The sequence below is a fragment of the Chlorocebus sabaeus genome, chromosome 22, assembly GCF_047675955.1.
Source record: "Chlorocebus sabaeus isolate Y175 chromosome 22, mChlSab1.0.hap1, whole genome shotgun sequence".
Lineage (NCBI taxonomy): Eukaryota > Metazoa > Chordata > Mammalia > Primates > Cercopithecidae > Chlorocebus > Chlorocebus sabaeus.
Window position 1 is genome coordinate 26,772,581 of NC_132925.1, and position 12,396 is coordinate 26,784,976.

The 12,396-nt window shown below is 36.3% G+C and overlaps 1 long non-coding RNA gene across 2 annotated transcripts in view; it reads right to left on the bottom strand.

Annotated features, from left to right (window-relative positions):
* Nucleotides 1-207: 207 nt before the first annotated feature.
* Nucleotides 208-12,396, bottom strand: part of LOC140709815 (uncharacterized) — a 342,945-nt gene continuing 330,756 nt past the window's right edge. For both annotated transcript variants that reach the window (XR_012090525.1, XR_012090526.1), the window contains one exon: nucleotides 208-7,842. This is a non-coding gene — a long non-coding RNA (uncharacterized lncRNA). The remainder of the gene's footprint in view (nucleotides 7,843-12,396) is intronic.

A 12,396-nucleotide genomic window follows, 5' to 3' on the forward strand; every position in this document is an offset into this window, starting at 1 on the left:
TGTCTGTATATGTATTATATATAATATACTTTATATATGTATTATATATAATATATAATAAACCCCATATAGTTTGTATATATATTATTATATATAATATATAATATATATAATTATTATTATATATAATATATAATATATATACAAACTATATAAACTACATAGAGTTTATATAACTATATATACAGTTACTACTAATATCCTCACTTATAGATGGTGAAACCAGGCCAAAAAATGACTAAATAACTTGTTTAAGAAATATCCTCACTTATAGATGGTGAAACCAGGCCAAGAATGACTAAATAACTTGTTTAAGAAATTACAGCTGGCAAATAGTAGACCCAGGATTTGAACGTATACTCCTGACCAGTAGTACCCTGCCCTGCTACTATGAGTTAGTAATGTAGAAGACACATCTAAGAAAATTAACCCAAAAAAGTAGGCAATAATGACATGTAATATCAAGAAAAGTTACTGGAGTTAAAGTTTTTTTATCCTCCTATATCACTTTGGGAGAGATTAGAGATTCTGATTAAAGCTGAGCTTTACTTAGATAAACAGGCAAAACAAACAAGATCTTTTCCATGTTGCTGACAGAAAGTGGTGTGGCATTGTTGAGAAAATTTGAAAACACACATACTCTATGACCCAACACTTCTGACCATAGATATGTGTGAGAAACCCCTGCCAATGTGAACCAGGAGATGTATATTCTAGGAAATAAGGTATATAATCGAGTACAACTGTAAAAATTAAAAATGTCTACTGAAAGGAGAATGGAGTCAAAGTTTTGGTATATCCAAATAATGCAATATTATACAGCTGTGAAAATAAATAAACTATAGCTACCCATAATAATCTAGATAAAATGCAGTTCATTAATATTAATATTAAGTAAGAAGTTTTATGAGACTGATATCATTTTGTTGAATTTAAAAACAATTACGATTAAATAATTTCTTATTTAGGCTAATAGATTTAGGGTAAAACCACTGAAGAAAATTCAAAGAAAGACACAATTAAGATAAGATAATTTTAAAAAGAAGCACACAAGTCGATGAAAGCTGTCAATTTTTTTGTCTTCAGTTGTCTAGTGGCTCATCTTCATTAAGGAACAAATCAACTGTACCATGCAAGTATAAATGATAACTGTATCTGTCACTAATCAAGGACTATGATTTCCTGAAATTGTAGAGAAGGAAATACATATTTTTCTCATTCATCCTATGTTCCTAGCAGAGGCTCCTGTAACAAGACGGATTAACAAGAGAAGAGCATACAGATTTATTTAATGTAAGTTTTACATAGTATGGGAGCCTTCATAAGGAAATGAAGGCCTGAAGAAACAGTTAAACCTAAGTGTTTTGTATAGTAGGTTTAATTAGTCATGGAAAAATAGGATAGATCAAAAAGGGTACGTGCTAACGGTAAATAGCAAGAAACTTAGCGAGGTCTGTTTGTTCAGATTCTTCTCTGTGATGCTTTGTCTTCTGACATAAAGATGTTCCTTTCCTCCAGGTATAGAGAGCGGCCCTCTCACCTCAGGGTCTTATGGCCTGCTTCAGTGGAAGGTCAGAAAATCCTTTGGAGGTTTCCTGACTTGCTTCAGGGCAGAAGGGTAGGGGAAGGTCAGAGAGACCTTTCTGCTTCTACGGTTTTCTCAGATTTCTTCAGTTTAAAATATGTTGGGGTAGTGTGTCCTGCACCTCATCAAAACCATGAAACTGCATTTTTTTTCTCCCTGGGAAATGTAGAAAGATGACAAGCCAAGAGTAGTGAGGAAAGAGAGAAACGCTCTCATACTGTTTTATATTGTTTTATACTCAGTACCTGTTTTAAGAAAAAACAAGGTAGTGAAACCAAAGACAGGCAGCCCAGCGCCAGGCCCAAAACTGGGCCTGGGCCTGCCTGGCCTAAACGTAGTAGTTAAAAATCAACTCATGACTTAGAAACCAGCGTTATCCATAGATTCCCGGCACTGTATAAAAGAACATTGTGAAACTCCCTGCTCTGTTCTGTTTCACTCTGACCACGGGTGCATGCAGCCCCTGACACGTACCCCCTGCTCGCTCAATCAATCACAACCCTTTCATGTGAAATCTTTAGTGTTGTGAGCCCTTAAAACGGAAAGAGATTATGCACTCGGGGAGCTCGGATTTTAAGGCAGTAACTTGCCGATGCTCCCAGCTGAATAAAGCCCTTCCTTCTACAACTCGGCGTCTGAGAGGTTTTGTCTGCGGCTCGTCCTGCTACACTAGGTGCCATTTGTGTGGGGAAGACCCATAAACAGAATCAAAGACGTCAGAAATGCAATAATACTGTAGCTGGGTATTATTATTTTTTTAAAAAAAATTAATGATGATGATGATTATTATTATTATTTTTGAGACAGAGTCTCACTCTGTCACCCAGGCTGGAGTGCAGTGGCGCGATCTCAGTTCACTGAAACCTCCACCTCCTGGGTTCAAGCAATTCTCCCGCCTCAGCTTCCCAGGCAGCTGGGATTACAAGCATACCCCACCACACCCGGCTAATTTTTGTATTTTTAGTAGAGATGGGGCTTCACCATATTGGCCAAGCTGGTCTCGAACTTCTGACCTCAAGCGATCTGCCCACCTTGGCATTCCAAAGTGCTAGAATTATAGGCACGAGCCACTGCACCTGGCTGGGAGCTGGGTATTAAATAACAAATTTCCTCTTTATTCCTGCAAGTCACTCTAGCGAGCACTGGTGGAAGAAAAATGAGTTTCCTGGATTCAGTTTCCAATTCTGCTATCAAATCATTCTGTGAGCACATGGAAATAAAGGGATAATTATACTTCACAGTTGTGTAGTGTCTTTCAGGCATGTACATTAACTCATAATTCTCATAATATACCTGTGAAATTACAGTGTAGTCATAGATCTTACCACTATTACTAAGCACCTAAAATATAATCAATAAAACTTAGCCAGTATTATTATATCGATGTCACTCAGTGTATTTAAGTATAAGGAAGTTACCACGCTATAATTCACTAGAGCATTGGTTCTCAAATATTATTTAGTCTAAGAATTACACAAGGGTCTTGTTAAAATGCAGAATTCCAGGACTCATCACTGGTTATTCTGATTCCTCTCTTCTGGGATTAGGTAGAGAAATTTACAACTGTAAAAACCAACCCAAACAATTCTAACGCAAATGGTCTTCAGTCAACACTATTAAAAAATACTATTTAAGAAGACCAAAGGAAATACCAAACGATAAACCAAAGAATTTTATGTAACCTCATGTAAGTGCTAATCTAAGACGTGCAAGCCAAGTTCTAGGCATCTCCCACCCATAACATTATGACCTGCTATTGACCTGAGAAAATATGGATGGACTTACCACAGGATCCAGCTCCAAATTTTCAAACTTAATCCTGAAGCCCACCCAGAGGCTCTGTTCTCTTTGGGGCAAGTTCTGAGGGATCTGTATTAGGACTCCAATTCATTCAACACTGATGACTCAACCCCTTTTCCAAAGAATTTCAAATACGAATACAGAAGATAAACTTGTAAGTAAGCATTCACATAAAATCAATCATGAAAAATGTTATAACAGTAGTAAAGTCGAAGATTAATTGGGCCATGTCTAATTTCATCTTTTGATAAATAAGATTTCACAGAAAAGGCAAACCTTGAGCAAGATTCGTAAGTAAATGGCAACTTTAATCTTCCAAAGTAGAAGAAAAAGAAAAGTGAAACGAGGGCAGGTGGGCTACAGGACGCCCAATGCAAAGACCTCAGTACAGCAAAGACCCACAGGTGAGAAACGAGTGCGTGCTGGACCCACTTAGAAAACCCAACACTTAACTTAGACCGCTAAGATCACACCAGGTTAAGGAAAGAACTGGGCACACCTCTGGAGAGGTACCACTCCCCTAGGACTTCGCAGAATTAGGCATAACTTTCCAGTTTGTTCAAAAATATCTATAAACTAAAATCAAAATTCATGTCCATCATTTTCATTATCATCTCACAAAAGAGTTATCTGTTACTTGTGCTAACCTGTTTTCCCTCTTTTTACTGCAGTTGTGTGTCTGTGTGTGTGTGTGTGTGTGTGTGTGTTTAATGGTTTGGGGGAATAGTACTACCTTATTACCACATGGTTAATTTGATATAACTTTTGATACTGACAAAATACAGGAGAGGGTAAAGCGAACCTCCACACGCACTATCAAATTAATTCTGCCCGTTTTTTCCTAATGTACAAGACCCACATCCCCCGCCAACCTCTTTATCTTTAAAGTGATTACGGAGTCTAATGTGGCTCAGAGAAAGCTTCTTCTGGAGTCTGCGTCCACACACTGTCTTCTCTTTGCGTTCTCCCACTCTTCCTCTGGGGACCCACCCGAGCAAGCCGGGGAAGTCCATCTTGGGCCTTGCACATAGAAAAAGACACCACAAATGCAAAGCTGTAGTATGATTCTGAACTTTACTCCTTTTTTCTTGAAAGTGTTTTAGAAGGAGAGAAGCAAGATTCCTAGGATTATATTTGAGACAGTAGGAGAAATACATTTCACATAGTTGAGAACACTAATCTCTTTTTAGTATCTCAAATTTAGGTGACATTGTTATGAATCTCCTAAAATTATTTGCTCCTTGCCTTTTAAAGCCTGAAGTAAGAGTTCCTAAGGGTTCTGTAAGTTATTTCTTAAATAGCATGTTCCTGCATAATTCTTAATAGTGTTCCCTTTCAAATCCCAAAAGTGTTTCAATGTGGATGATAAATTATACAGCAATTCTAAGTATAAATGGTAACAGTAACAGCTACTATTCCTTGAGTACCTATGTACAGGGAACTATTATAAGAGTTTTGTATGTATTAAGTTCTCCCTTTCTACATCCAACAGTTTATGTAGATACTAATATTCTCACTTTACATATGAAAAAACTGAGCCACTGAGAGGTTGAGTGACTTTCCCAAGACTATACAGCTAACAAGTAGAGGAGCCTGGATTCATCCCAGTAGTAAGGCTCTAAAGCTCATACTTCTAACTACTAATACTTCCTTTCAGCTATAAGGTGTGCACCCAATAGTGTTCGTTAACTAGGGAGACATATTTTCTCCATTTTACAAATAAGAGCATTGAGAGAGAGAGAAATTTGGTTGCTACTTTTAGGCCAGTCTGACTTTAGAATCTCTGTTCTTGATCTCTACTCTGTATTCCTCCCTGAAATAGTTCAGAAATTATAGCTCCTGAAATATTTCAGGAGCCCTTGGAAACTAGAATTTTTAGGAGATTGCACATCAGACATCAGCAGAACTTTTTTTTCACTCTTAGGATGAGTACTGAAATATCATAATGGAAGCTTCACCCTTCTGTAAGACAGCAAACACAGTCTTGCATTTTTAACAGTTACGATTTCTCAGGTTCATTGAGAAAATATAATGCTTGGTGTTAAAAGATGCGGGTTAAATTTGGACCTTAGGCAAGTTTTTAATTTTAGACCCTTTGTCTTCTCAGATATGAAAACAGAGGCAAAGCTAGGGAAATGATACAGTCACTACAGCGTTATTAAAGTCTATGAATATTTTGTGGGTTTTGTCTCTAAGAATATTAGGTTTGTCAACTAATTCATCAATACCTCAACCCAGGAACCTGGGAGCAATAGCAAGAGGAGTTAAGCTTTTTCTGCTACACTTGGTCTCTAATATGCAAACCTTCTATAGTCACACCTGGAGCTGCCATGTGCAGAACACAGCAGTTGACCATCAACTGTATTTTGTGATCCATTAAGTTTACCAACTAGAGATGCAAAATATTCACACATTCCTTCAGAGTTCTGCTTGCCTACTAACACCTCATCTTCTGCATGTTGTGAGACTAGTCATATTCAGCCCATTAATATTCAGCCAATTAGGCTAAGGAAGGTTTACTCAAACAGCTGTTGTTTAACATCTTTTCTATACTTCTCACTCTATTCCCTGCAGGGAAGAACAAACAAAAAACCAACTTCAGTGTATATAAGAAAATAAAGGCCAGGCGGTGGCTTATGCCTGTAATCCCGACACTTTGGGAGGCTGAGGTGGGCAGATCACAAGGTCAGGAGATCGAGACCAGCCTGGCCAATATGGTGAAACCCAGTCTCTATTAAAAATACAAAAATTAGCCAGGTGTGGTGGGGGGTGCCCATAGTCCCAGCTACTCAGGAGGCTGAGGCAGGAGAAACGCTTGAACCGGGAAGGTGGAGGTTGCAGTGAGCCAAGATCTTGCCACTACACTCCAGCCTGAGCTACAGAGAGAGACTCCATCTCTAGATAAATAAATAAATAAAATAAAGAAGAAAATAAGGAGTCATGCAGGCTGTGGGAACACAAGGAAACACACAGACACATTGTGGCTCCCCCATTAACCCCTTAAGTGATTACCAGTTTCACTGTAGAAATACAGAGCCCCCACACAACTCCCTATGCATCCTCTCCCCAAGACAAACTTGGAAGGAAGATTCTGTTTTGTTGCGATTTTTTTTTTTCAATTGGCAGTTAGCTTTCAATTTTAAAAACATCTTCTGGCTACTTGTAGCCATCTCTAGAAATGACAATATCAATTTAATTTTATAATAAACAGCTTCCTTATGACTAGAAAAGCAAACCAATCAATTAAGAACCAGTGGAGAACAGAAAAAAAAAAAGAAAAGAAAAGAGGAAAGGTTTCTCTCTGCTTTAGGTCTAGTTCCAATTATAATTCAATCATTATTCTCATTTTTTAAAAATTCACTAAATATAAATCACCAGATTAAAGCTAGAATATGTTTATATTGCCACTAGAAAGAAGAAGAGGAAGGACGGAAGGAAAGAAGGAAGGAAACAAGAACAAACAAAGTAAGAGAGAGACAAAAAGAAAGAAAGAGGAACGAAAAGAAAGATCTATGTAAACTTCAAAGTGTTCAAAAATTTGAATGGAAGCAAATATATGGAAAAATACCACATGCTCATGGATTACTATTGTTAAAGGGTTCATGGTACCCAAAGAGACACCAAATTCAATGCAATCCTTATCAAAATTCTAGTGGAAGTTCTAAGTTCTTTGAGAAATCTCCAAATTGCTTCCCACAGTGACTGAACTAATTTACATTCCCATGGGCAGTGTATAAGCATTCCCTTTTCTTCACAGCCTCACCAGTATCTGTTATTTTTTTGACTTTTTATAATAGCCATTCTGACTGCTGTGAGATGATAAATCATTGTGGTTTTGGTTTGCAGTTCTCAGATGATGAGTGATGTTGAGTATTTTTTTCATATGCTTGTTGGCTGCATATATGTCTTCTTTTGAGAGGTGTCTGTTCATGTTCTTTGTCTATTTTTTGATTATTCTAAGAAAATTTTGGTGGTGGTTTGTTTTTTCTTGCAGAGTTAAGTTTCTTACAGATGCTGGATATTAGACCTTTATCAGATGCATAGTTTGCAAACACATTTTCCCATTCTGCAAGTTGTCTGTTTACTCTGTTGATTGTTTCTTTTGCTGTGCAGAAGCTCTTTAATTATGTTCTCCTTGTCAACTTTTTTTTTATGTTGCAACTGCTTTTGGAGTCTTTATCATGAAATCTTTGCCAGAGCCTATATCCAAAATGACATTTCCTAGGTTTCCTAGGGTTTTCACAGTTTCAGGTTTTACATTTAAGTCTTTCACCCATCTTGAGTGAGTTTTTGTATATGGTGAAAGGAAAGGGTCCAATTTCATTCTTCTGCATAGGGCTAGCCAGTCTTCTTAGCATCACTTATCCTTGATGCTTTTGTTCTCTCTCTCTCATTCTTTTTTCTTTTCTTCCGTCCTTCCTTTATCCTCTCCTTCCTTCCTTTTCTTCTTCTTCTTCCTAATGGCAATAAAAAAAATTAGAGATTTAGTCTGGTATTGAATAGGCAGTTCTTTCCCTGTTGCTTGTTACTATTGAATTTATTGACCCAGTAATCCCATTGCTGGGTATATACCCAAAGGGATATAAATCATTCTACCATAAAGACACATGCATATGTATATTCATCCCAGCACTAGCAAAGACATAAACTCAACCTAGATGCCCATCGCAGGAGACTGGATAAAGAAAATGTAGTATATATAAACCATGGAATACTATGCAGCCATAAAAATAGAAGGAAATCATATTCTTTGCAGCAACAAGGATAGAGTTGGAGGTCATTATCCTAAGAAAATTAATGCAGGAACAGAAAACCAAATACCACATGTTCTCACTTATAAGTAGGAGCTAAACATGAAGTAGACATGGACATTAAAAAGGGAACAGTAAACACTGTGGTCTATTGAAGGTAGAGAGTGTGAGGAGAGAGGGGATCTAAAAACCACCTATAGGGTACTATGCTGCTCATTACCTGGGTGATGAAATAATATGTACACCAAATCCCTGTGACATATAAATTACCCATGTAACAAATCTGCACATGTACCCCTGAACCTAAAATAAAAAGTTGAAAGGAAAAATAAATAAATAATTAAAACAAATCCAATGGCATTTTTCACACAAACAGTTTCAACTTCCCTTTCTTAATTATAAGAATGTTATTCCTTTAGTTAGAGGAAAACACTCTTCATATGAGAATTTTATCTCCTACTTTTAAAAAACAATGAAGGTTAGAGTAATCTTTTTGCAACTGCTATTTTTTAACTTTCTTTAACTCAAAATAGTCAATAAACCAGAGAAGCATATTTTTGGGTAGCATATTCTTAACTCTTTCAATATAATGGAATATTATTCAGCCTTAAGAAGGAAGAAAATCCTTTCCTTCATGACAACATAGATGAACCTGGAGGACATTATGTAAAGTGAAATAAGTCAAGCACAGAAAGACAATACTGCATGATCTCATTTGTATGTGTAATTTAAAAAGTGGAACTCATGGAAACAGAGTGTAGGATGGCAGTCTCCAGGAACTGGGAGGTGGGGGAAACAGGAAGATGCTGGTCAAAGGGAATGAGGTTTCAGTTATGCTGGACAAATAAGTTCTGGATATCTAATGTCCAGCGTGGTGACTATAGTTAATAGTCTGCTATTGTATACTCAAAATTAGCTCAGAGAGTAGGCCATAAATGTTCTTTCCAAAATAAAACAAAAATGCTATGTGAGGTGAAATATATGCTAATTAACTTGATAATGATAATTATTTTACAATACATATGTATATGAAAACAATATGCTGTATACCTTTAATATATACACTATTTATTTGTTAATTATACCTCAGTAAAGCTGGGGGTCTGGGGAGCATAGGAGAACAAATATACTGACTCTAGTTTTGTCAGACCCAGTCTGGATACTAGTTTAGTGATTACTTTGTAGATAGACATCATCTGGAATTAGGCACATTGCCTTTCTATGTTTGGTAAACAAACAATATGAATCTGACGGGCGCAGTGGCTCACACCTGTACTCCCAGCACTTTGGGAGGCTGAGGCGGGTGGATCACCTGAGGTCAGGAGTTCAAGACCAGCCTGCTAATATGCTGAAACCCAGTTTCTACTAAAAATACAAAAAGTTAGCAAGGTGTGATGGCGGCTACTCGGAAGGTTGAGGCAGAAGAATCACTTGAACCCAGGAAGCGGAGGTTGCAGTGAGCCAAGATGGTGCCGTTGTACTCCAGCTTGAACTCTGTCTCAAAAAAAATATATATATATATACACACACACACACACACACACATATGTATATATATATAAATCTAATAGGGAGATTTATTTAAAATTAATATTACATGTGTTGCTTAAGAGAATGCAGCTACATATTAAGCACATTATACAAAATAGAGTTCTAACACAATTAATATGCTATTTACATGTATGCTTTATTTAAACATCTAATTCTTCCTGACACAGGGAATTAGTATGTTTGCTCATTTTTCTGCTCATCTCTCCAGATGATCTGTCTTTAGTCTCCTTAAATTTCACTTGTTTTGCCTTCACTCAGAGTGGAAATAACTATTTTTATCCTTTAGGTACCTACTCATTCTGATGGAAAAGCCTGGCTTCCTGCTAGGGTCACCAGAGAGACATTCGCCTCAAGAAATCAGATTTCAGTCTCTAGAACACTTATAGTAATGCAAATAGAATCCGGTAAGCCTCTGCCCTTTTAAATCCAGCAGCAGGAACCCAGCAGTTGTTCCGCACACAGTCCAGCTCAGCTGCCCACGGCACTAGTATTGCTTACCCCCTTTGCGAAGAAATGGAGTACACTGTGGATTTTTTTGTTTTGCTTTTTGTAGTTCTCACTGTCTTACAACAGGCATTTTATTCTTCTCAAAAACAATGAATTTATTTAAGAAAGGTAAATACGTGTGTCAGGAAGAACTTTTTTGAAATCATTTCTCTTTAAAATACAGTCCTGACCAAATTTCTCATTGCCTGGGCAGAGCAATAAACAGTAAAAATCGTCACTATAAAAAAGATCAATAGACATGTACACATGGTAGAGCCATAGCCCTGGGTTGTTGGTGGTGGTGTTTTGCTGTTTTCTTTTGGAGATGAGAAGGGTAGTCAGAAATATTTTTGATGAATGTAATTTTTAAACTTTAATTTAAAATGTGAATAGGAATTTTTTTCAAGTTAGAGAAAGTAATTTCAAGACAGCTTCTATTCATGCTTTCAATCAGTTCTCCAGAATTAAAGAACATGAGAGTCCAGGTTTGAAAAAACGCACATGATAGATTAAAAGAGCTCACATCAAGACATACCATCATACTTTCTCAGAAAGTTGGTAATAAAGAGGTACGGTGATATACACAGAGTGAAAGAAAGAAACTCCATACAAAGAAATACCATTAAAAAAAAGGCATCCAAATTTTAAAATATTTCAGAAATCTAGAAAACAATTTGAGGGGAAATGATGTCTAATATAGTATTCTATACCCAGACATTTATCAATCAAATTTGATAGCAGAATTAAAATATTTCAGATATATAAAATAGATCAAGGTTTAGCCACCATGCACCATTTCCTGGGAAACACCTGTGTATTATACATTTTAAAACTTTATGTTTTCCTGTTGCATCAACATCCCCACAAACAGTCTCTGAGCACCCCACCCAGGAAATGAGGTACCTGTGCGTGATAAGTGTTGCCCTACCACTAGTTTCTCTTCTTGAAGATATGTCACTTGCTAGGTGACAAAACAAATTTAAGAAGACTGAAATCATTTCAAGTATCTTTCCCAAACCACAACGTTAGCAAACTAAAAATCAACAACAAAAGTGAAACGGAAAAATTCACAAATACATGGAAATTTAACAATACACTCTTGAATAGTCATTAAGTCAAGGAAGAAATCTAAAGGGAAATAAGAAAATACATCGAGACCAACAAAAACAAAAACAATGTGCTAAAACATAGAAGGCAAAAAAAGAGCAGTTCTAAAAAGGAATTTTATAGATATAAACATCTACAGTAAGAAAACAAAAAGATCTCAAATGAACAACCTAACAGTATAAGTAAAGGAACTAGTAAAAGAAGACCAAGTTAAGCCCAAAATTAGCAAACGGAAGAAAATAATAAAGATTAGAGCAAAAAGAAATGAAATCAAGGGTAGAAAAACAATAGACAAGATTGATAAAATTAAAAGCTGGTTTTTGAAAACACAAACAAAATTGATAAACCCTTAGTTAAAACGATTAAGAAAAAAAGAGAGAAAATTAAATAAAATCAGAACTAGAAGAGGAGATATTACAACCATTACCACAGAAATAAAAAAGATCATAAGGGACTATTATTAACAGTTATACACCAACAAATTCAACAACCAGAAGAAACAGACCTATTTCTAGAAACATATAATCCTCCATGACTGAGTCACATAGAAAGCTTGAGCAGACTAATAACAAATAAGGATTAAACCAGTAACCAAAAGCCCTGCTAAGAAAGAAAAGCCTTCAGCTAGATGGCTTCACAGGTGAATTCTACCAAAAGTTTAATGAAGAATTAATACCAATCCTTCCTAAACACTCAAAACATGAGAAAGCGTACTTCTAAATGACTTTTATGAAGCCAGACTCACCCTGATAGCAATGCCAGGCAAAGGCATCACAAGAAAGGAAAACTATAGGCCAGTATCTCTGATGAACATGGGGAACAAAAGTCCTGAACAAAATACAAACAAAGTAAATTTGCAAAATATTAGCAAACCAAATTCAGGACCAAATGGGATCTGTCACTCAGATGCAAGAATGATTCAACATATGTAAATCAATCAAAGTGATAAAACACATTAACAGACTGCAGGATAAAAATCACATGATCATCTGAACACATGCAAAACAAGCATTTGAAAAAATTTAACATCCTTTCAGGATTAAAAAAAAAAACAACTCAAAAAAATTAAGTATAAAAGGAATTTTCCTCAACACAATAAAGGCCATATATGGAAGG